General features: G+C 38.6%; 1 protein-coding gene across 8 annotated transcripts in view; it reads right to left on the bottom strand.

Annotated features, from left to right (window-relative positions):
- Nucleotides 1-23,946, bottom strand: part of FUT8 (fucosyltransferase 8) — a 296,746-nt gene that overhangs the window by 230,916 nt on the left and 41,884 nt on the right. For all 8 annotated transcript variants that reach the window (XM_002719524.5, XM_017349465.3, XM_051826373.2 and 5 more), the window contains exon 2: nt 9,975-10,072. The gene's annotated coding sequence lies outside the window, so the exon portion shown is untranslated. The remainder of the gene's footprint in view (nt 1-9,974; nt 10,073-23,946) is intronic.

The following is a 23,946-nucleotide window of genomic DNA, read 5'->3' as shown; positions in this document are numbered from 1 at the left end:
AATTGGAAACTATAACCAGTCATTTTAATACGTACAATTGATATACTAAGACAAGAGAGAAAACAGAATAATGTAAAATGCTCAATTGAAAAAAGAGAAGGCAGAAACAAAGTGAGAGACAAAAAAAGAACATGGCAAATAAAAAACAGTTGTAAATACGGTAGATATTAATCCACCATATCAATACTTTTAAAATGTGGTCTAAATACACGAATTCAAAGACAGAGACTACAAGAGAAGGTCAAAAGACAAGACTCAGTTTTATGTTATATATAACAATTCCCCTCTAAATATAAAGATACAAACAGATGAAAAGAAAGATATGCCATGTTAAAACTAATCAAAAGAAAGCTAGAGCAGTTATATTAAATTCAGACAACAGAAATCAAAGAAAAATTACCAGCAATAAAAGAACTGCATAATAATAAAAAGACAATTCCCCAAGAAGATTTAACTATCTTTACATGTATGTAACCACCAACAAAGTACCAAAATATATGAGGTAAAAACAGACAGAACTGCAAGAAGAAATACATGAATTCACTGTTACAATAAGAGACTTCAACAGTCTCTTTCAGTTGGTGAGGGAGGCAGAAAATCAGCAAGGATACTGGACAACCGACAATACCACCAACCAACTAGATCTAATTTACATTTATACTATTTCATGCAGCGACAGAATGCACATTCTTTTGAAGTTCATAATGAACACCTCACTAAAACAGACTGCATGCTGAGCCATCAAGCACACCTTAATGAATTTAACACACATCATATAAAGTATTCTCTCAGATCACAATTGAATTAAACCCAGAGATCAGCAGCAAATTCAAAGCTGGAAAATCTCAAAATATTTGGAGATTAAACAACATACTTAGAAATACAACATGGGGGGTCAGCGCTGTGGCACAGTGGGTTAATGCCCTGGCCTGAAGTGCTGGCATCCCATATGGGCACCGGTTTGAAACCAGCTGCTAAACTTCTGATCCAGCTATCTGCTATGGCCTGGGAAAGCAGCAGAAGATGGCCCAAGTCCTTAGGCCCTTGCACCCGCATGGGAGACCTAGAAGAAGCTCCTGGCTCCTGGCTTCGGACTGGCGCAGCGCCAGCCGATATGGCCAATTGGGGAGTGAACCATTGGATGGAAGACCTCTCACTCTGCCTCTCCTCTCTCTGTGTAACTCTGACTTTCAAAAAAATAAATTAATTTTAAAAAAAAGAAAGAAATACAACATGGGTCAAGTAAAAAGTCTTGAGAAATTAAAAAACATATAAGCTTCTACCTTAAGAAACTAAAAAAGAAGACCAGATTACATCCACAGTAACCCTAAGAAATAATAAAGATAGCATTATTCACTGAATGGAAATCAGTGAAATTGAAAACAGGAAAAAAACAAAAACTGAAAGTTGATTTTTATCCCTATAAATTTGATAACTTTGATGAGATGGACCAAATCCTTGAAAGACACTATCTACCAAAACTCATACATGAGGCCAGCATTGTGGCATAGTGGGTAAAGCCTCCACCTGCAGTGCTGGCATCCCACATGGGCGCTGGTTCAAGTCCTGGCTGCTTCTGATCCATCTCTCTGCTATGGCCTGGAAAAGCAATGCTGGATGACTCAAGTCCTTGGGCCCCTGCACCCACGTAGGAGACCCAGAAGAAGCTCCTGGCTCCTGGCTTCGGATAGGCCCAGCTCTGGCCATTGTGGTCACTGGGAAGTGAACCAGTAGATGGAAGACTTCTCTCTCTCTGCCTCTGCCTCTCTGTAACTGTACCTTTCAAATAAATAAATAAATCTTTAAAAAAAAGTTCATACAATAAAAAACAGATAATCTGCACAGGCTTATGACAATAAAAGGAACTGAATAACTAACATTCCAAAATAGAAAGCACCATACTCAGATGGTTCACTGGTAATTTCTACTAAAGATTTAAGTAACAAATGATACCAGTTCTCTATAATCTATTCCAGAAAATAGAAGCAAAGAGAGTACTTCTTAACTCATTCTCTGGAGTCAATTTTACCCTAATACCAAGACTAGACAATAGCATTACAAGAAAGGAAAATTGTAGAATACTATCTCTTAGAACACAGACACAAAAGAAAGTATTATATAATCAAATTACAGACCACAACCAAGTTAAGATTTATTCCAAGTATACAAGGCAAGTTCAACATTTGGAATAAATTAATCCAAACTAGGGAAAGGGGAAAAAAAATAAAACAATTATACCAAGAAATAAATACAAATATCTGGTAAAACTAGGAGCCAGCACTGTGGTGGAGTGGGTAAAGCCACCTGTGATGCCGTGATCCCATATGCACATCAGTTCTTGTCCCAGCTGCTCCATTTCCAATCCAGTTCCCTACTAATGGCCTGGAAAAGCAGCAGAAGATGGCTCAAGTGTCTGGGCCCCTGCATCCACTCGGGAGACTGAATGAAGCTTCTGTCTTCTGTCTGGATCAGCCCTGGCTGTTGCAGCCATGGACAGAGATTTCTCTCTCTATCTCTTAGCTCTCTCTCTAAGTCTGACTTTCAAATACATAAATAAATATCTTTTTAAAAAAGAACTTAATACCTATTCCTTATGAAAAATTCACAGCAAACTAGGAATACAAATTTCCTCAACTTGAAAAAGAAAACGTACCAAAAACCTACAGTAAACATTACACCTATTTTCTCCTCTCACCATTCTTATTCAACATCATACTGCACATTCTTGCTAATGGAATCGGGAAGGAAAAAAAGTAGTATATGAATAAGCATTTGGCCTAGCAGTTAGGACAGCAGTTAAGATACCTATTCCACATACTGGAGTGCTTGGGTTTGACTCCTGGCTCTGAGTCCCAATCCCAGCTCCCGGCCAATGCAGACACTAGGAGGTAGCTGATGATGGCTCAAGTATTTGGGTTCCTATCACCCATGTGGGAGACCTGGTTTGAATACCCAGCTCCTATACCCAGGCCTAAATGAGCTCCAGACACTGGAAATTGGAAAGTAAACCAATAGATAGGATCTTTCTACTCTCAAATTAATTTATGAATCTTTAAACAGAAAGAAGTATAGAAAAAGTATACAAATAGGGAAAGAAAAAATAAAATTTGCAGTTTTGTGGTTTTTTTTTTTTTTTTTTTTTTTTTTGACATTTTGACAGGCAGAGTGGACAGTGAAAGAGAGACAGAGAGAAAGGTCTTCCTTTGCCGTTGGTTCACCCTCCAATGGCTGCCGCGGCCGCCGCACCGCGCTGATCTGAAGCCAGGAGCCAGGTGCTTCTCCTGGTCTCCCATACAGGTGCAGGGCCCAAGGACTTGGGCCATCCTCCACTGCACTCCCGGGCCATAGCAGAGAGCTGGCCTGGAAGAGGGGCAACAGGGACAGAATCCAGCGCCCAGACCAGGACTAGAACCCGGTGTGCCGGTGCCGCAAGCAGAGGATTAGCCTAGTGAGCCGCGGCGCCGGCCGCAGTTTTATTAAAACTATCTGCATCATTACCTATAAAGTCCTTAAGAACAGATTAACAAACTTATAGGAGTACTAAGTGATGATAGTTAGGATGCAGGACACAGAAAAGTATAATGGAAATTTTGTACTTTCTGTTCAATTTTTCTACAAATCCAAAACTTCTCTAAGAAATAGTTTATTTAAGTTTCTTCAAAAAAAAAAAAAAAAAAGTCAATTAAACAATTTACACAGCAACAGATAATTTACTACAGATGCTCAAGAAAGAGCAGGTTCAACATGATTTCCATTCTTGGATGGGAATGAATCTTTCTCATTTCTCAAATATCCATGAGTCCAACAAAATAGACAACAAAGAAAATGAAGGCACTAGGAGCTAGGACTGTGGCACAGCAGGCTAAGCCTCCACTTTCGAGGCTGGTATCCCACATCAAAGTGCCTAGGATCAAGGTCCACCTCGGCTTCTGATCAACGTTCTTGCTAACAACACACTGGGAGGCAGCTGTGATGGTCCCTAACACCCAAGTGAGAGAACTAGATGGAGCTCCTGGCTCCTGGCTTCAGTCTGGCCCAGCTCCTGCTGTTGCAGCTATTTGAGGCTATGAACCAGAAGGGTTTAGATTCTCTCATTTTCTCTCTCTTGCTCATTTCAAATAAATAAACTTTAAAAAAAAATTTTTTTAACAAAATGAAGGTTCCAAACCACAAAAGTAATGAAATCAAGCATTTTCACATCCTACATTTTAATTACTGGGGCCAAAGTTGTAAAGCAGCAGATTAAGCTGCCAATGGCAACAACATCCCATATCTGGTTTCAGTCTCAGCGACACCGATTCCAATCCAGCTTCCTGCTAAGGCACCTGAGAAGGCAGCAGATGATGGCCCAGGTGCTTGGGCACCTGCCACCCATGTGTGAGACCTGGAGAGAGTTCCTGGTTCCTGGCTTCAGCCTGGCCCAGACCAGGCTGTCATATGTGGAGTGAACTAGCAGATGGAAGATCTTTTCTCTTTCTGTCTCTCACTCTCTGTCATTGTACCTTTCAAATAAATAAATCTTAAAAAAAAAAAAAAACCACCTTTTTAGTGCCTATAGTATCTCTAAGGTAATTATCTGCATAATTCAGTGAACAAATTCAAATATAATGTGACAATGAGGGAGAGGAGAGGGAAAAAGGGAGGGGAAAAGGGAGGGGAGGGGAGAGGAGGGGAGGAGGGAGGGGGAGCGGAGAGGAAAGGGGGAGAGGGAAGAGGAGGGGAGAGGAGAGCGGAGGGGAAGGGAAAGGGGGGGAGAAGGGAAGAGAGGGGAAAGGAGAGGGGAGATGAAAGGGGGAGGGGAGAAGGGAGGGGAGGGGGGAGGGGAGAGGAGGGGGGAGGGGAGGGGAGGGAGGAGAAAGAAAAAGAAAAGTTCTTAAAAGAACAAAGAGCATGCAATTTAAAAAGTGGCCTACATTAAAATCAACTGGAAAAGAAATAAAATTGAGTATTATAAACAATATTAAATGGAGCAATTTAACTTTATCCCAATCCTGAGCTCAGGTAATGATCCCAGGATGAAGAGGTAGGGTGATGAGTGAAAAGAGCAATATACTATGTGTCTCCAGCAAGCTGTATGATTAAAAGCATATCACCTCACCTCTCTGAGTCTCCATTTTCCAATTTACAGGAAGAGAAAATGGCATTATTTCCCATAAAAACTTTATGAGAAGTACCAGCTTTTATAGTTTTAATAGATACCATTTTCTCAAGCATTCAGAAATCTTATTCCCTATTTCTTGTCCTGTCAATCTTGTAAAATCCTCAGATACACATACTCTAATGAACACCAAGTAGTCCAATGATAATGGAACTAAGCAATAATATTTGCTATAGAATTAGTTCTTTTAAAAAAAAAATGCCAAAATCTAAAATGATGTCAGAGTTTGCACTGTGGCACATGCGTCAAGCTGCCACTTACAATGCCAGCATACCATATCAGAGTTCTAGTCGGAGCCTCAGCTGCTCCACTTCTGATCCAGCTCACTGCTAATGCACCTGGGAAAGCAGTGCATAAAGGCCCAAGTATTTAGGCCCCTGCCACCCAAGTGGGAGACCCAGATGTAGTTCCTGGCTCCTGGCTGGCGTTGGCCCAGCTATGTGGCCACCTGGAGAATTAACCAGCAGATGGAAGATCTCTCTCCTTCTCCCTCTCTCTCCCCCTGTCACTCTGCCTTTCGAATAAATAAATCTATAAAATGATAGATAGATAGATAGATAGATAGATAGATAGATAAAGTTCAAGAAGCTCGACTATCTACCTGAGAACTCAAAAATGCATACATATGTAAAGGAACTACATGGTATGTGCCATAAAAACTTACACTATGATCTTTGGCTAATAAAATCTATTGCCCCATAGTCCCACATGCAAGGTATCCATCCCTTTCCTAGTATTTAGCTTTCAGTTATAGAGTCTTTGATGTTGTATTAAAAAGTTATGCTGGGGTGAGAATCTGGCATAGTAGTTAAGACAATGCTTGAGGTGACCACATTCCATAGTACAGTGCCTGGGTTCAAGTCACTGATTCTAGCTTCCTATTAATGCACACTGTGGCGGGCGGCAGGTGATGACTCAAGTGGCTGAGTCCAGCCTCACTCCAGCTGTTGTGGACATCTGGGGAGTGAATCAGCAGATGCAAGCACTCTCGCTCTCTCTCTACTCTGCCTTTCAAATAAATAAATAAACCTTAAGAAAAAGTAGTTGAATCCCTGTTACCTACATGGGAGAATACAGCTTGATGCAGCCCTGGCTATTTGAGGGCACTGAAGGAGTGAAGCAACAGATCAAAGAGCTCTGCCTGTGTGTGTGTGTGTGTATGTGTGTGTGTGTCTGTCTGTCTGTCTTTCAAATAAGCAAAATTTTAAAAATTTATGCCTGGTAATTTAAGTGATTAACGTGATATTCACCAAAGGAATATTATTTTTTTACTCTGTGTCACATGTGCCCATTGAACAAATGATTACACGCTGAGTATTCCTTATCCAAAATGCTTGGGACCAGAGGTATCTAAAATCTCATATTTTTTCCCAGTTTGCCATATCTGTGTATATTGATTTATCTTGGGAATGGAACCCAAGTCTAAACATGAAATTCATTTGTGTTTCAAAGGAGGAGGTACCTTTCTCTGAAGGGAGGAGAGAACTTCCACTTTGACTATGACCTTGTCTGAATAAGATCAAAGTCGGCAAACTCAAAAGGCTTCCATAGCCTTGGCAACTCATGACTAGAGCCCAGGGAGATTACTGATGCCATAAACAAGGGTGTCAAATTGTTAAGTCAACAACAGGAGTCACTGTGTACTTACTCCTCATGTGGGATCCCTGTCCTTAATGTGTTGTCCAATGTGAATTAATGCTATAACTAGTACTGAAACAGTATTTTACACTTTATGTTCTGTGTGGGTGCAAACTGATGAAATCTTTACTTAATATATACTAAATCGATCTTCTGTATATAAAGATAATTGAAAATGAATCTTGATGTGAATGGAATGAGAGAGGGAGCGGGAGATGGGAGGGGTGCGAGTGGGAGGGAAGTTATGGGGGAGGGAAGCCATTGTAAACCATAAACTGTACTTTGGAAATTTATATTTACTAAATAAAAGTTAAAAAAATAAATAAAACCTTTAATTTATATGAATTTTTTTAACTTTTATTTAATGAATATAAATTTCCAAAGTACAGCTTATGGATTACAATGGCTTCCCCCCCATAACGTCCCTCCCACCCGCAACCCTCCCCTTTCCCGCTCCCTCTCTCCTTCCATTCACATCAAGATTCATTTTCAATTCTCTTTATATATAGAAGATCAGTTTAGCATACATTAATTAAAGATTTCAACAGTTTGCTCCCACACAGAAACATAAAGTGAAAAATACTGTTTGAGTACTAGTTATAGCATTAAATCTCAATATACAGCACACTAAGGACAAAGATCCTACATGAGGAATAAGTGCACAGTGACTCCTGTTGTTGACTTTACAAATTGACACTCTTGTTTATGGCATCAGTAATCACCCTAGGCTCTTGTCATGAGCTGCCAAGGCTATGGAAGACCCCTGAGTTCACCGACTCTGATCATATTTAGACAAGGCCATTGGTCAAAGTGGAAGTTCTCTCCTCCCTTCAGAGAAAGGTACCTCCTTCTTTGATGACCCGTTCTTTCCACTGGGATGTCACTCGCGGAGATCTTTCATTTAGGTTTTTTTTTTTTCCCCCAGAGTGCCTTGGCTTTCCATGCCTGAAATACTCTCATGGGCTTTTCAGCCGGATCCGCATGCCTTAAGGGCTGATTCTGAGGCCAGAGTGCTGTTTAGGACATCTGCCATCCTATGGGTCTGCTGTGTATCTCACTTCCCATGTTGGATGGTTCTCTCCCTTTTTTATTCTATCAGCTAGTATTTGCAGACACTAGTTTTGTTTATGTGATCCCTTTGGTTCTTAGTCCTATCATTACGATCAATTGTGAACAGAAATTGATCACTGGGACTAGTGAGATGGCATTGGTACATGCCACCTTGATGGGATTGAATTGGAATCCCCTGGTATGTTTCTAACTCTACCGTTTGAGGTAAGTCAGCTTGAGCATGTCCCGAATTGCACATCTCTTCCCTCTCTTATTCCCACTCTTATATTTAACAGCGATCACTTTTCAGTTAAGTTTCAGCACTTAAGAATAATTGTGTATTGATTACAGTATTCCATCAAAAGTATTAAGTAGAACTGTCGCTCCCCCTCTTCATGGAGGAACGACACTAAGCCCTGCCTAGGCTTCATATCCGAGTCACGGCACCATTATGTCGCTCCCCCTCTTCGTGGAGGAACGACACAGGACCCTGCGCTGTTCTTTCGTCTGCTCGGCCCTCCCCGGGTTTGCTGCTGGTTCTTCCCGGGTTGGCTACTATCCCTTCCACCTCCGTGGAAGGGCAGTTCCCCCTGGCCGCATTCCCCACTTCCGCAGGGGAGCGGCACACCGTCGGCCGGCTTTCTCGGGGGCTGCACGGGTTCCCTTTAGATGTTCCCCATAGATGTTCCCTCGTGCATGCCGTCTCTCTCCTCCTTTATAGTCCTCCTCCGCCAATCCCAACTCGGCTGCCCACACGCCGAGTACGCTGCTCTCCAATCAGGAGCAAGTCCTACAATTTATTAGTTGAACTGGAGGCAGCTGTGCGGAAGCTGTTTACTTCTCTCCCAGCGCCATATTGTGGGAGAGCAGATGCATAGAATAAGTCCTAATTCGAGTAACTTAGTCTAGTCCGGATTGCTCCCCACAAGAACAAACAAAAAAAAAATACTAAGAGGGATAACATATTAAGTTGCTCATCAACAGTCAGGGTGAGGGCTGATCAAGTCACCGTTTCTCATAGTGTTCATTCCACTTTAGCAGGAATTTTTTTTAAGATTTACTTATTGACTTATTTAGAAGTAGAGCAACAGATAGGAAGGGACAAACATCGTCCATGTACTGGTTCACTCCCCAAATGACCACAACTGCCAGGTCCGGGCCAAGCAAAAGCCAAGAATTCTATCTGGGTCTCCACATAAGTGGCCAGGGCCCAAGCACGTTTGCCATCATCTGCTCAAGAACATTACCAGGAAGCTGGATCAGAAGTGGAGCAGTAAGGACACCAGCTGGCACTCAGATATGTGATACCAGCATTATAATCAGCAGCCCAACCTATATAGGGCCACAACACCAGACCCTAAATAAATCTTTAAAAAAAAAAAAAAAAAAAAGAGCCCAAATGTCCATCAACCGATGAATGGACAAGCTAACTGTTGTATATCCAAACTGTAGAGAATTACTTAAGAATAAAAAAGAACAAACTACCAACACAGCAGGCACATGGGTAAACTTCCAATGCATTATGCTAAATGAAATGAGTCAGGCTTAAAAAGGTGTATCCCTCTTGATGACTCCGTCTAAATGACATACTGGAAAAGCTAAACTATTCAGCCAAAAATCCATCCTAGAAATTCAGGTAAAAAGAGAGGTTAACTACAAAGGGGCAACATGAGTGAATCTGTAAGGTGATAGAACTGTTTTAATTATGGTGATGAACATGCATGTGTCAAAACTCAGACTGAACACTAAAAATAAATAAAAATGCTAATGTGTGACTAAAATCTAGACAAGAATGATGCCTTTTTAAAAGCCAGCTACTAAAAATGTCAGAAATTTTAAGAAAGAGCATTTCTCTTCAGCACATAGTATGCCACACATCCAATGTATCACATTCAGCCACAACTTGTCCCAACCCCATAATTTGAAGTACAAAACACTGAAAAGGAGGTAAAATATTTTTCAGCTGATGCAATACATACATACTAGAAAGTCAGAAAGTTTTCTAAACTAAAATTCAGTAGGAATTTAGACTGACTTGTCCTTTCTACTTACTGACACAAAATCATCCACTTCTCAAAATATTAACATATACTGTAACACAGAGGTGTTGTCCACAAAATGTACTAACCGAAATTTGTTCAGTTGATCAATAAAGGCAATAAAACACTCTATCTTGAATGAAAACACCAGCAAGGTTATAGATGCCCTCTTGGCAAAAGCAGCAACCTGAAACAAAAGAAAAATAGACAAAATTCAGCACTACTCATATTTCAATTAGAATTGTTATACTTTCTCTTAAATCTCTTATTTTTCTTTAGGTAGTCAGTTATAACATGCAAATTCACTTATTTTGGGTCATCTGTTTATTCTGCAAGCAGTGCTTTTTAAAATAAAGGAATGAGTTTTTGTTTTGCAAATTATACCTAAACTCAGCAACATTCAGTGTTATAATTTGCTTCATAGGTCATCTTAAAATAAATCAGCACCCATAAAACTTGGCTTGTGGACACAAAATTCTTGAATTTTACCTACCTTTTCACATACAAGGCAGTCAGAAATCTCTTTCTTTTCAGAATGAGGCTCAAATCTTCTATATCCCCTATACCCTAAACACCTCTAAAATCTAGCTTCCAACTATCTTCTACACAAACTTCTACTCTAACTTAATGCTTGCTTTCCATAGAACAATTTCGTGATTCTCAGCTATCAACCATCAATGTCACCATTCCATTTTACAACAGGGACTTTTTCTCCCTTATCCTCTTTGTCCACAAACATATATCTACTAACTTTTTAAAAATTCAGTATCTCTGTATTTCCCCGTGTGAAAGCTGATATACGTTCTGTACTTCACCAATCTTTGATAGAATATCTGTTGCACTCTATGTGTGCCACTTCAGGTAGTATTCTGAGCAGGGACCCTGTCTCCTACTGCTTTCGCCACTGCCTTTCCACCATCTAACATCGCATTTGACAAACAGTAAGCAATCAATGCGATTCACTGACAAGTAGAATGGTCTTAATACAGACTCGCCTATCAAATGTTCACTGCCTATACATGTACAAGTCACTGAGTACAAAAACTCAAGAATGATACAAAGAAACAATCTATTCTATACAACTATGTCTTTCTGCCAGTTACTTTACTGTTGTGTTACAATGTAAGATTAGTCAGACTGACGTTATTCATAGTTGTAAAAAAGTTTTTTCCAATGACATCTGAGTCTAATGAAACTAAGTTTAGGCAATTTGAATACTGAAGCACCATCACCAACTTAACCTCTTCCACCACAAAGGTAATCCAACTATTTTCATTTTAAATTCTAAGTCAAAATACCTGCCCCGACACATAACAGCATATAGGAACATTCAATAAATTATTCTAAGCCCAAAATAATAAGCTCATTTGAATTATGTTTTATTATTTACCTTTTATCACCTTGTAGACCTATCTGAAGAGGAAACCTACTCCCAAAGTTCATAAATACACAATTCCTAAATAGCCATTAAATCTAAAATCAACAAAGGTCATTATGATTCCCTGCTGCAACTTCACCCAAAAATCTTTGCCAAATCCCCAAAATAATCTGATAGTGTGGGATTTATTCTTTCAGCCATGATGGAATAACTGGTACCAGATTTACCCTCAGACAGTAAACAACTACAAAACTTATGACTAAACTACACCCCTTAGGATGGCATTCCATGAAGTCAGGCAAAACACAACTGGCAGGAGCAAAACACGACTCACAGCTGACAGGGACCTGGGAGACAGTTGAGTTCCATCTAGCCACAGTAAACAGGCCTCATTTACATTCTGGGCAATAAGTAGAGATGCTTGCCGGGCTGAATTAGTGCTAAAATAAAGACTACCCTATAATGAACCCAACAGAGCTTAAAAACAAGTCATGAAGAAACAATCTAATCCTCACCTTAGCTAACCACCAGCCAAAATGGAAACCTTGTAATTCATGGGGCATCTGGTAAAATATTCAGAAGGGTTTTGCCTCAGCAGTGGGACAAAATTAAGCTTATATTAAACAGTTCCATTTAAAGATTAAAAGCAGGGGCCGGTGCTGTGGCACAGCGGGTTAATGCCCTGGCCTGAAGCACCAGCATCCCATATGGTGCTGGCTGCTCCACTTCCCATCAGCTCTCTGCTGTGGCCTGGGAAAGCAGTGGAAGATGGCCCAAGGCTGCAACTGCATGGGAGACCTGGAGGAAGCTCCTGGCTTCAGATCGGCACAGCTCTGGCCGAGTGGCCAACTGGTGAGTGAACCAGCGGATGGAAGACCGACCCCTCTTTCCCTCTCCCCTTTCTGTGTAACCCTGATTTTCAAATGAATAAATAAATCTTAAAAAAAAAAAAAAGATTAAAAGCAACATCTAAAAGGAGGGGAAAAAAGTGTTTTCCAAGTAATGTAAATACAACCCAGAAATAAAGTTCAAGAATACAAAACATATCCAGCACTCAACAAAGTAAAATTACAATGCCTTCTTTTACATGCCTGTAAGTCTCAGTCCATTATCAAACAAATAAAACAAAATTTTAAGGCAAGAAAATTGAGCCATGAGGGAAATTTCAGTCAATCGAAACCAACCCAAAAATGACACAGTTGACAAAATTAGGAGAGTATAACATTAAGAAATGTTACACATGTGCTCCAAATGTCCTAGAAATCAGAGAAAAGTTTACATTAAGACACAGGAAAAAAAAGACCCAAATTGAGCATGTAAGGATGAAAACTAGAATGTTGAAGGTAAATTATAAAGTTTTCTACTCTGGTGGATTTGGGCTTTCTACTCCTGGCCCCGTGTGTGAGCTCTGAGTATTACACAGTGCACTGTTCCCTTAATACTCCAGGAGAGATTCTTTCTGGTCTCCAGCAGCTTCCTCCCAGGCACCTACTGGCAGGTGCTCAGTTCCTGAAAAGGATCTCTACAGACCTGTGAAGCTCTCTCCTCTCTGGTATTCCACCCTGTGAACTCTGACTCCCCCCAACTCCAGCTCCTTCTCTTCAAGGTTTTTCAGCTCCTCCTGGGTTCTACTGCTCTGCTCCATGCCTAAAAACTATCCAGTCAGTAGCTAAAGCAATCACGGGACTCCCCTTATTCTGCCTCAGGAATCAGTGTCTGTTGTTGATGAATAGCAAACGTCTTAAGAACCACTACTTCATTATTTCACCCAGCTCTTTAGCTGTTTCAAGTGGAAGGGTACAAGTTTCTGTTAGTCCATCTTGGCTGCAAACACTGTTTTATTTATTTTAAAGGGGAACTATGAGCTAAATTAACTCTGTGACAACAATGAATGCTGAAATTTTCTAAAAGATTAGATATATTCAATTAACATCATTCACATACTAGTAAGTTACACTGAAGCAAAGAAGCATAAATAATGGATTCAACAAGACTCACGTGAAAACAGAAATATTACCACATTAGAAACTAAAAACATATAATGAATGCATCAAATGTGGTAGAAAAGAAAATTAACCATGAAAGTAAAATAGCTAAATATCAGCAGGGTGCAAAGAATAAACAATATCCATTAATCAGCAATAATAAAAAGCCAATATAAGGAAAAACTGATTTAAAAAACATACGAAGATTTCTCATATGCTTTCACATATCTCCAATCACAAATAGGAGAGGGTGACTAAAAAATTTCAGAGGAAATGTTATCCTTGCTTATCATTATTATCACTGGAACACAGGTCAAGTATCATAAGATCTGCAGACAAACTAAATGTAAACATAGTAAAGGAAGTAAAGTAATATGTAGAAGCCTTCAGGAAAAACATAATAGAACAAAATAAATATCTTAATCTTTAAAGAATTTTAAAACAAAGAAGTGCAAAAAAAATTAGAGGTTAAGAATCACAGGTTTATTTTCAATCCGTGTTGAAGAGTCATTAATTTTGACCTCAACTGTTAGGAGGAAAGAAGACTGTGAGCTAAGCTGAATACACCCTGGGCAGGGAAAGAAAAATTACAAATGGCTTATTGATCCTCATCTTCAAACAAATAAAATTCCTTGTTCTAAAAAATGAAACCATATCACACAATCAAGAAAAAAAACTAAACTTATGGAAAAACAATACAGATTTAACAGATGACAAAAAAAAAACTGCAGGGTGAAATAGGTCCTATTTAAGAAAAAATTGAAAAAAAGTACTGTGCTGATAATAAAAGGTTATTAACAAAGTGAAGGCTATATAGTAAAAGCTAAGTATGACGCTGAACAGCACAGGGTCTTGTAAGATTACCTACAGTTACACCAAAAGCTGAACTTCAAAACACAGGGTGCTTCAAATATTACATCAATGAGAATACCAGATTGAAGTGGGGTAAGGTAGGTGTGGAGACTGCTCTCTCTGAGTAGTTTTACTACCAGAAAATTTATCAGCCTAAATATAGTACAGGTCTGCCTGTTTCTGACTTAAATAAAAAAAGCAGTAAGGGTAGAACCTCTGTGTTCTAGCAATGGGCCAACGCTAAGAGAAAAAAACACAGGAGAAAGACAGTAAGCCTCAAAGGAGAAGAGCATACTGATAATGCTGTCTTCCTTTCATTCTCCCTTTCTTGAAGGATTAATACTCCAGTCACTCTGGTATATAAAGGGAAACTGCATTCTTTCCATACTAGCAAAGAAAATTAAGTAAAGCAAATGATAATAATGCAAAAGAAAAGTTTGTATTAACTAAAACTAAACAAACTAAAATGAATTTTAGGAATAAATAATCAAAAGTGATTTCTACACTACTTCAACAAAAATGAATTCATCATTTTAAGATTGTGAAACTCATTCTTTGGTAAACAAATATTTCCTATAATTTTTCGATAGGAAAATAAACAACTATAGCAAAATAAAGTTGGGCACTAACTACTCTCCCTTCTTTCTTGAGCTCTACATTGCTAACATAAACCAGTACTGAATCAACTTTACCCTAATAACTTTTGTCTAGTTTCTTACCAAGCATAGGGAGCATTTACTATTAATTCACACCAGCTTAGGTAAGTCTGTCTTAAATGTATAAGCTATGTTTCACATTACAAAATGAATTCCCTTTCTCCTTCCTGCTCCTCAGGCTTGCCCCATACAACAAAAATCACTAAAACAATTTAGTGATTTCTGTCACTCTTCATTCATAAATCTGTGCTGATAAGCTTTGTAAAATCACCTAAAATAAAAATAAGATTTCCATAAAGCCAAAAAGGAAAACTCTATCAATCATCTATTAAAGTCAAGATCCTTTTATAGTCATTAGCCTTTCAGTTAGTCTGAAACAAGAAGGCAAAATGCCAAAATTTGCATCAGTTCTAAAATCATCACCCCTTCAAAGTTTCCATGGGACATACTTTGAATTTTTAAATCTTTTTCAACTTGTCATACATTACAATTGGCTATTTTCTCACCCCATACCCACAAGACTGTACACACCCCAAGGGGAGAGTCTGTGTCTCCTAATCTCGATATCCCTTAGTGGCCTCTCACATACCACCTTACACACATTATATTTAATAGGGGTGCATGGTAGAAGCAGCCCTTAAGACACCACGTGGGAGGTCGGCGATATAAAACACTGCCTGCAATGCCAGCATACCACATCAGCACCCATTCAGTTCCTGGCTTCTCTGCTTCCCACCCAGCTCCCCGCTAAGGTGCCTGGGAAAGCAGCAGAAGATATCCAAAAGTACTTGGGCCCCTGCCACCCCCATGGGAGACCCAGATCTAATTCAGGCTCCTGGCTTTAGTCTGGCCCAGGTCCAGTCATTGCAGCCATCTGGGGAGAAAGCCAGCAGACAGAAGATCTTGATATCTCTCTGTGTCTCTCCCTCTCTCTCTCTGTAACTCTGCCTTTCAAATAAATAAAATAAATTTTTTAAAAAAAATAGCACTTGGGATACCCACACACTATATCAGAGTACCTCCCATGTGACACCTGGTTTGAGATTCTAGCTCCTGGCTTTGATCTAGCCCAACTCCCACTCTTGTGAGCATTTGAGGTGTAATGCAGTGGAGGGAAGTTCTCTATCATTCAAATAAAAAAATTTAATTAATTAGTTAATTAAGAATGAATTGCCAAAATAAGAAAGATTTTCAGAATGGCTCAAGAAGTAAAACCCAGCTGTATGGTGTATACAAAGACACATGCCTAACACAAAGAAACATCAAAAGGAAAAAGAGATAAGCAAAGGTATAACAGAAAATACAATAAAAAATAAAGCACAAGTTGTGATCTTAAACTGATAGGGTAAAATTCAGGGCAAAAAGCGCCTAAAGGGAAAAAGGAGACATTTTTATGCAAAAGGCCAAATTAACAAGGAGAAGATGAGTTAGGAATGTCTTCTATTCACCAAACAGCACACTCTCAAGCTCTATAAAACAAAAATCTATAGTAGATGCAGAAAGAAAATGATAAGGGTAACCTAACAGAAAATCCAGGAAATGTAATCAATAAGGTAATCTTATTACAATGTATTCATTATGTATTCTGATAGACAATAACCTCACTTCAAGTGGACTTGGACTAGTCACAAAAATTGATCACTGGGGCTGGCGCTGTGGCACAGTGGGTAAAGCCCCCACCTGCAGTCCCAGCATCCCATATGGGAGCTGGTTCAAGTCCCGGCTGCTCCACTGCAGATCCAGCTCTCAGCTATGGCTTGGGAAAGCAGCAAAAGATGGTCCCTGGGCCCCTGCACTCGCATGGGAGACCCAGAAGAAGCTCCTGGCTCCTGACTTCAGATTGGCGCAGCTCCGGCCAGTGGATGAACCAGCGGATGGAAGACCCCTCTCTCTCTCTCTCTCTGCCTCTCCTTCTCTCTGTGTAACTCTAACTTTCAAATAAAATAAATAAATATTTTTAAAAAATTGATCACATAGCATAAACCTCAGTTAATTGAATAGAGTAGGAATCACAATGTAATACAAGTAAATACAAAAAAAAAAAAAAAAACTACAACACAAAAAGTTCCTCCTTTTGAAAAACAAGAATCTACTTTTAAACGAAATGGAACACACAGACCAAAACACACCAAAAATAAATAAATAAATTAATTAATTAATTCTGAATGAATCAGAGAGAAAAATATAAAAAATAAAACCAGGGACCGGCGCTGCGGCTCACTAGGCTAATCCTCCGCCTGCGGCGCCAGCACTCCAGGTTCTAGTCCCGGTTAGGGTGCCGGATTCTGTCTCAGTAGCTCCTCTTCCAGTCCAGCTCTCTGCTGTGGCCCAGGAGGGCAGTGGAGGATGGCCCAAGTCCTTGGGCCCTGCACCTGCATGGGAGACCAAGAGAAGCACCTGACTCCTGGCTTTGGATCAGCGCAGTGCGCCGGCCACAGCACACCAGCCACAGCGGCCATTGTGGGGGTGAACCAACGGAAAAAGGAAGACATTTCTCTCTGTCTCTCTCTCTCACTGTCCACTCTGCCTGTCAAAAAAAAAAAAAAATTTTAAACCAGGTATATCTTAGACAAAAACATGAATGAATTCAGTTATAACCTGGGAATGAGGAAAGTCTAGCAGTGACTCAAAATGAAAAGGTAAAGCAAAAGATAGCATTTTTAGATGGTAAATCCAAAAACAAATACAATTTTTGGGAAGTCTTCAACATTTTAAAAAAGGGGCTGGCGCTGTGGCACAGCGGGTTAAAAGCCCTGGCCTGAAGTGCCGGCATCCCATATGGGTGCCAGTTCTAATCCTGACTGTTCCTCTTCCAATCCAGCTCTCTGCTATGGCCAGGAAAGCAGCAGAAGATGGCCCAAGTCCTTGGGCCCCTGCACCCACGTGGGAGACCTGGAGGAAGCTCCTGGCTTCTATCTTTGGATCAGCGCAGCTCTAGCCGTTGCAGCCATCTGGAGAGTGAACCAGAGGAGGGAAGACCTCTCTCTCTCTCTACCTCTCTTTGTAACTCTTTCAAATAAATAAAATAAATCTAAAAAAAAAAAAAGATTTAAAAGAATACACAATCGAGGGCAAAAAACAACCTGTGATAAAATATATGCCTACTATGCACTACTGCATGATTGAATTGCAGTCTATCCAAATATAAATACATTATAAGGATAATACACCAGACTTTGAAGATGTACTTCAAAATTTTTTTCCTACTTAAAAAAAACTCACTAATAATTTTATACCAATTACATGCTAATGATAATATTCATGTTGACTATTAGAAATGTTTTAACTGTTGAAATCTTTACGTAGTATAGAGCTGATCTTCTGTATATAAAGATAATTGAAAATGAATCTTAATGAAGGATGGGATGGGATGGGAGAGGGAGTAGGAGGTGGGAAAGTTTGGTTGGTATTGGGGAGGAAGAACCGCTATAATCCAAAATTTGTACCTATGAAATTTGTATTTATTAAATAAAAGTTTTCTATAAAAAATAGAAATGATGCTTTAAGTTATGTTTGGCTACATAATTATTAATTAGTTCATTAAAATTTTAAAATTTTTGAAGTGTGATTTAAAATTTCTAGTAGTCCTATTTGGCTCCCATTGCATTTCTACAGAACAGAACTAATTGAGACTGGGACCCAACAAGCTCCTAACCCTGACATCATCCTAATGATACATTTCCCACAAATACAATATAACATATACAGAATGGTATTCCTTTAGACATTGTTTGGAATAAAAAGTATAGAAATGCCCTCGCAAGATCTTGCTAAATAAACTCTTCTACATAAAGACAATGGATATTACAGAGTTATAAAAATGAAGATCTCTATGCACCCATATGGAGTATTCTCCAATATATACTGTTATATAAATAAAAACAAGCTACAGAACAGGATAAATATATGGTATGCCAGTTTTTAAGAAAAAAATCAAAAAAGGATATATAGACTTTTTTAAAGGAAATCCTGAAAATGAATAAAAAGTTACTGTAAGAGGCACAGGAAGGAAAGGAAAAGGGAAAGAAGAGATATACAAAAGCACGCCTTCAGAAGGGGTACCCTGGCCAAATCTGAATATCAAGAGTTATCATAAATGAATCATTAAATAAATAAAAATCAGTGAAACTACACATAAAAATTAAATTAAAAGCTAGGATGAGGAGTTCCAGGTCTAATACAGTACAATAAGCTTGTACCTGATCAATCTTTCTTCATAAAACAATCATAAAACTCAACAAAATACAAACAATTACCTGAAGACACGGAAACACGAACCAAAGCAGGCAGATTCTGAAGAACAATACACACTTGGGGCAACAGGATGAAATGGGCAATTTTCTAAACATACTGCAGACAGTGTGAGGGTAGGACACAAGCAGTGGCATCACAAAGTAAACAAAACTTCCAACAGAAAGCCACAGTTTTTGTTTTCCAGAGAACCAGAGAAAATACTCAAGGCAACTACCACACCTGGAAAGTAAGGGGAAAATACCAGAAAAGGTCAGATCGAAAAGTCATAAATCTGTGTAACTCTCCAAACCTGTGGCAAACCAACTAACCAATGAACTGCACATATGCAGACAGACTCCAGCTGATGATAAAAAAAGAACTGGATTAACAGATGAACTATCTCCTAATTCAGAGTCTGCAATATGGATACAACCAAATTAGTTGCCTGCTAACAAAAAGATAGCAGCCCTTTCTGAACATACATATAAAACAGAATAGTTGGAATCCACTACATTTATAACGTAAGAAATACATCTAAAGTTACTTGACATAACAAAAACAAGAAAACGAAAGAAAATATTGATAAGGATCTTTAAGAACTATTAAAATTATGATCAATGAATAAAAAATATGCTTACAGAGAAACAGAAAGCATAAAAGGGCCAAATGAAAATTCTAGAACAGGAAAAGAGTATTTGGCAATTGTTTTAATTAACTAGTCGTCACTTGGATGAACCTGAGGATAGATCATTTAGAAACTTTCCATTCAGAACAGAGCAAACAATGTCAGGCTTCAAGAGCCTTGTGGAACCAAAACAAAAGGTCAAACATATTGTGTCCCAGGATGACAAGATAAAGTGAAGAGATAAAAAAAATTTTTTTGAAGAAATAATGACCACAAATCTCATAAACCCAATAACTTATATATACAAAAAGCTCAGCCACCATACAATTAAAATAGTAAGGAACCCCACCTAGACTCATCACTCTCAGAAGAAAAAAAATCTAAAAGAAACCCAGTACCTTGACACAGAGACACATCACACACAAATAAAAACCACTGACTTCTCCTAAGAAAAAATGGAGGCCAAAGACAAAAAAGACTCTTAAAACGACCATCAAAGTCAAAGAGAAAATAAAGATATTTCAGATAAAGAAAACTAAAAGAATTTATAAGCAGCAGGACTTTACTACAAGAACTACTAACCAAAGTACTTCTGGGGCCGGAGCTGTGGCACAGTGGGCTAAGTTTCCACCTGCATCACCGGCATCCCATACGGGTGCTGGTTCGAGTCCCGACTGCTCCTCTTCCAATCCAGCTTTCTGCTATGGCCTGGGAAGGCAGTGGAAGATGCCCCAAGTGCTTGGGCCCCAGCACCCTTGTGTGAGATCTGGAAGAAGCTCCTGGCTCCTGGCTTCAGATCGGCGCAGCTCCAGCTGTTGTGGCCATTTGGGGAGTGAGCCAGTGGATGAAAGACTTTTCTCTCTGTTTCTCCTTCTCTCTGTCTGTAATTCTACCTCTCAAATAAATAAATAAAAATCTTTTTTAAAAAAAGTACTTCAGGCTAAAGGAAAATCATGCTATATTAAAATTTTAATCTTCATTAAGACAAGAAAAATATCAAAAACAAGCAAGTATCAAAAATAAATATCTGGATAAACAATTGTTCTTCTGGATTTCTTTAAAATATACGACAGCATGAAGTTGTCCTGTGGGATTTATAATGCACACTCACATAAAACATAGAACTTATGAAGAAAGGGGCCAAATAGGGAGTAAATGTGCTTCCATGGTTTACATTCCAGAATTTAATGAGAAATGTTACAGTACTAATTCTCAGTAGACTTAACAGTTAAGGATGTATATTATAGTCTTTAGAACCATTAAAAATGTCACAAAATATAATTAAACAGTGAGTAGACATATTAAAACAAAAATTTTTTAACATTTAAGTAAACCAAAGAAAGGTAGTACGTGAAAAAATGAAAGATACAAAATATAGAAGGAACAAACCAAAAAAGTAATAAAATGCAGGCCTAATTCCAATAATTACATTGTATGTTAATGGACTAAATCACTCCCCCAAAAAAAGCAAAAGTTCTCAGAAAAATAAAAATCCAAGATCAAACTATGTGCAGTCCATAAGAAATACTTTAAAAATAAACATATAGTCTATATATATAAATGAATTAAAAATACCATACAAATTGTAAGCACAGAAATCTGGAGTAGCTATATTAATATTACACTGAAAAAGGATTTCAAACCAAGAGTATTAAAGAATATTTCATAGTGATAAAAGGATCCGCTCATCAGGAAGAATTATAACCATAAATGAATATCCCACAGGTGAAGCTCATTCGGCGACAATAAATAGAGAAATACACATTTCCATGAGAAAAAATGGAGAATCTAATACTTCTTCACCAGTAATTGACAGAATGAGATTAAAATATCCATAAAGACCCAGAGCATACAAACTTCATTAGCCAACTTAACCTTATATTTACACAGGCTCCATTAAACAACTTCAGAATACATATTCTGTTCAAGTATTACGTTCAGCATAGCAGAACAAATGATGGGTCATAAAATGAGTCCCAGTAAATTTTGAAAGATTAAAATCATACAGAGGGACCACTGTTATGGCACTGAGTGCTAAGCCACAGTTGTGATGCAGGCACCTCATATAGGAGTGTCAGTTTGAGTCCCAGCTACACCACTTCCAATCCAGCTTCCTGATAATGTGCCTGGGGAAGCCAGCAGAAGATATTGCAAGTACCTGGCCCCTGCCATTCATGTGGGAGACCAGGATGAAGTTCCTGGCAACTGGCTTTGGCCCAGCCCTGGCTATCCCAGCCATTTGGGGAGTGAAAGAGCAGATGGAAGATCTGTCTGTCTCTCCAACGCTGCCTTTCAAATAAATAAATAAATCTTTTATTAAAGAATGAAGACACTACAAAAGGGGTGAAATAAAACCAGAATATGTAGGGGAAAAAAGAAATAATAAAAGTAGAATCAATAAAATAAGAAAAAAAATTTTAAAGCAACAGAGAAAGTAAACAAAATCATGTTAGTTCTTCAAAAAAAATGATCAGCAAGTGGTAAACTCCTAGCTAGACTATCAACAAAAAGATGGTGACCACAAATTACTAATGTCAAGGATGAAAGATCCTAAAGACATTGCAGTGTTAAAAAGAAAATATTATGAAAAAATTTATGCGAACAAGAGTTGCTAATTTGGATGAAATGGTTTAGTTCCTTGGAAAATGCAAACACTAAAATTGACACAAGCCAAAATAAAAAATCTGCATAGCCCTCTTTCTACTAAAGAATAGAATTATAAATATTATCAATTATAAATATTATAATAATATTTATATTTCTATTTCTATTATGCTATCAAAAACCTTTTCATAAAGAAATCTCCAGGCCAGAGGGAATCTTGTAAATTTATAGGAATCATACATAAATTTATTTCCCTTATGGAAGGGGACCAGCACTGTGTCACAGCAGGTTAAAGCCCCAGCCTACAGTGCCCGCATCCCATATGAGCACCAGTTCAAGTCCCAGCTGCTGTACTTCCAATCCAGCTTCCTGCTAATGCATCTGGGAAAGCAGAGGAGGATGGTCCAAGTCCTTGGGCCCCTGCACCGACGCAGGAGACACGGAAGAAGCTCCTGGCTTCTGATTGGCTCATCTCTGGACATTGCAACCATTTGAGGAGTGAACCAGCAAATGGAAGACCTCTCCTATGTGTCTCTACATCTCTCAGTAACTCTGTCTTTCAAATAAATAAAATAAATCTTTAGAAAAAAAAAAAAAAACAGGAAGGGGGGGCACTTCTTTAATTGTATTATGAGGCCAGCAAAATTCTAATCCCAAAATCTGATTTTAAAATATGTTTTTCATTCATAAAGGCATTCCTGAAAAAGAAAAATTACTGTAATGAACTGAACTGCTCCCCCAACCCCAAATTCACGTTAAAGCCCTGACCTCTACATTACTGTATTTGGAGATAATAAAGACTTTAAACATACCATTAAAGTTAAATATCATGATGGAGGGATCCCACAGGACTGGTGTTATAAAAAAAAAAGCAAAGACACTAAAGATCTCCCACCACCCTACCAGGCACTCAACAGATAAAGACCATGTGGGGACACAGAAGACACTGAGGGCCAATAACAGGTCTCCCAGAAACCAACCTTACTGATACCTGGACCTTAGACTTTCAAACATCCAGAACCATGGGAAAATAAATTTCCATTGTTTGAGCCAGGCAAGATTATGACAATTACTGGTCAATAACTTTCATGAACAAATGCACTTTAACAAAACACCAGTAAATAAAATCAAGCATATACAAAAAGTACAATACATTATGACCAAGTACAGTTTATCCCAAGAATAAAAGTTTAGTTTCACAACCTTTAAAAATGAACCAATGTATTAATCATACAAGCAGAGAAAAGGAGAAGAATCCTATGATCAACTGAATAAACCTATAAAAAGCATGATAAAATCCAATTTCATGATTAAAAACTCTCAGCAAATTAGAAACAGAAGATTCCTTCATTCTATTAACAGATAATTAGGAAAACTTAAATCCCATAGATAGTGAAAAAGTATTGAACGATTTGCCCCTAAAATAAAGTAGCAAGAAAAGGATGATTCTCTACAACTTCTGTTAAATATTGCAAAAGGGCAAGGCATCATAGCACACCACTTAGGACACCTACATCGTATATCAGAATGCCTTGGTTTGAGTCCTGGCTGTTTCTGATTCTAGCTTCTTGCTAATATGTACCCTTGGGAGGCAGCAGGTGATGGCATAGGTACTTAGGTCCCTGACACCCATGTGGGTGACTCAAATTGAGTTCCAGGTCCCTGGCTTCTGTCTGACGTAGCCCTAATTGTGTGGTCATTTAGGGAGTGAACCAACATATGGAAAAT

Source organism: Oryctolagus cuniculus, chromosome 20 (assembly GCF_964237555.1).
Source record: "Oryctolagus cuniculus chromosome 20, mOryCun1.1, whole genome shotgun sequence".
NCBI classification, from domain to species: Eukaryota; Metazoa; Chordata; class Mammalia; order Lagomorpha; family Leporidae; genus Oryctolagus; species Oryctolagus cuniculus.
Note: the sequence above shows the minus strand (reverse complement) of the source record. Positions and strands in the feature narration are given on the sequence as shown.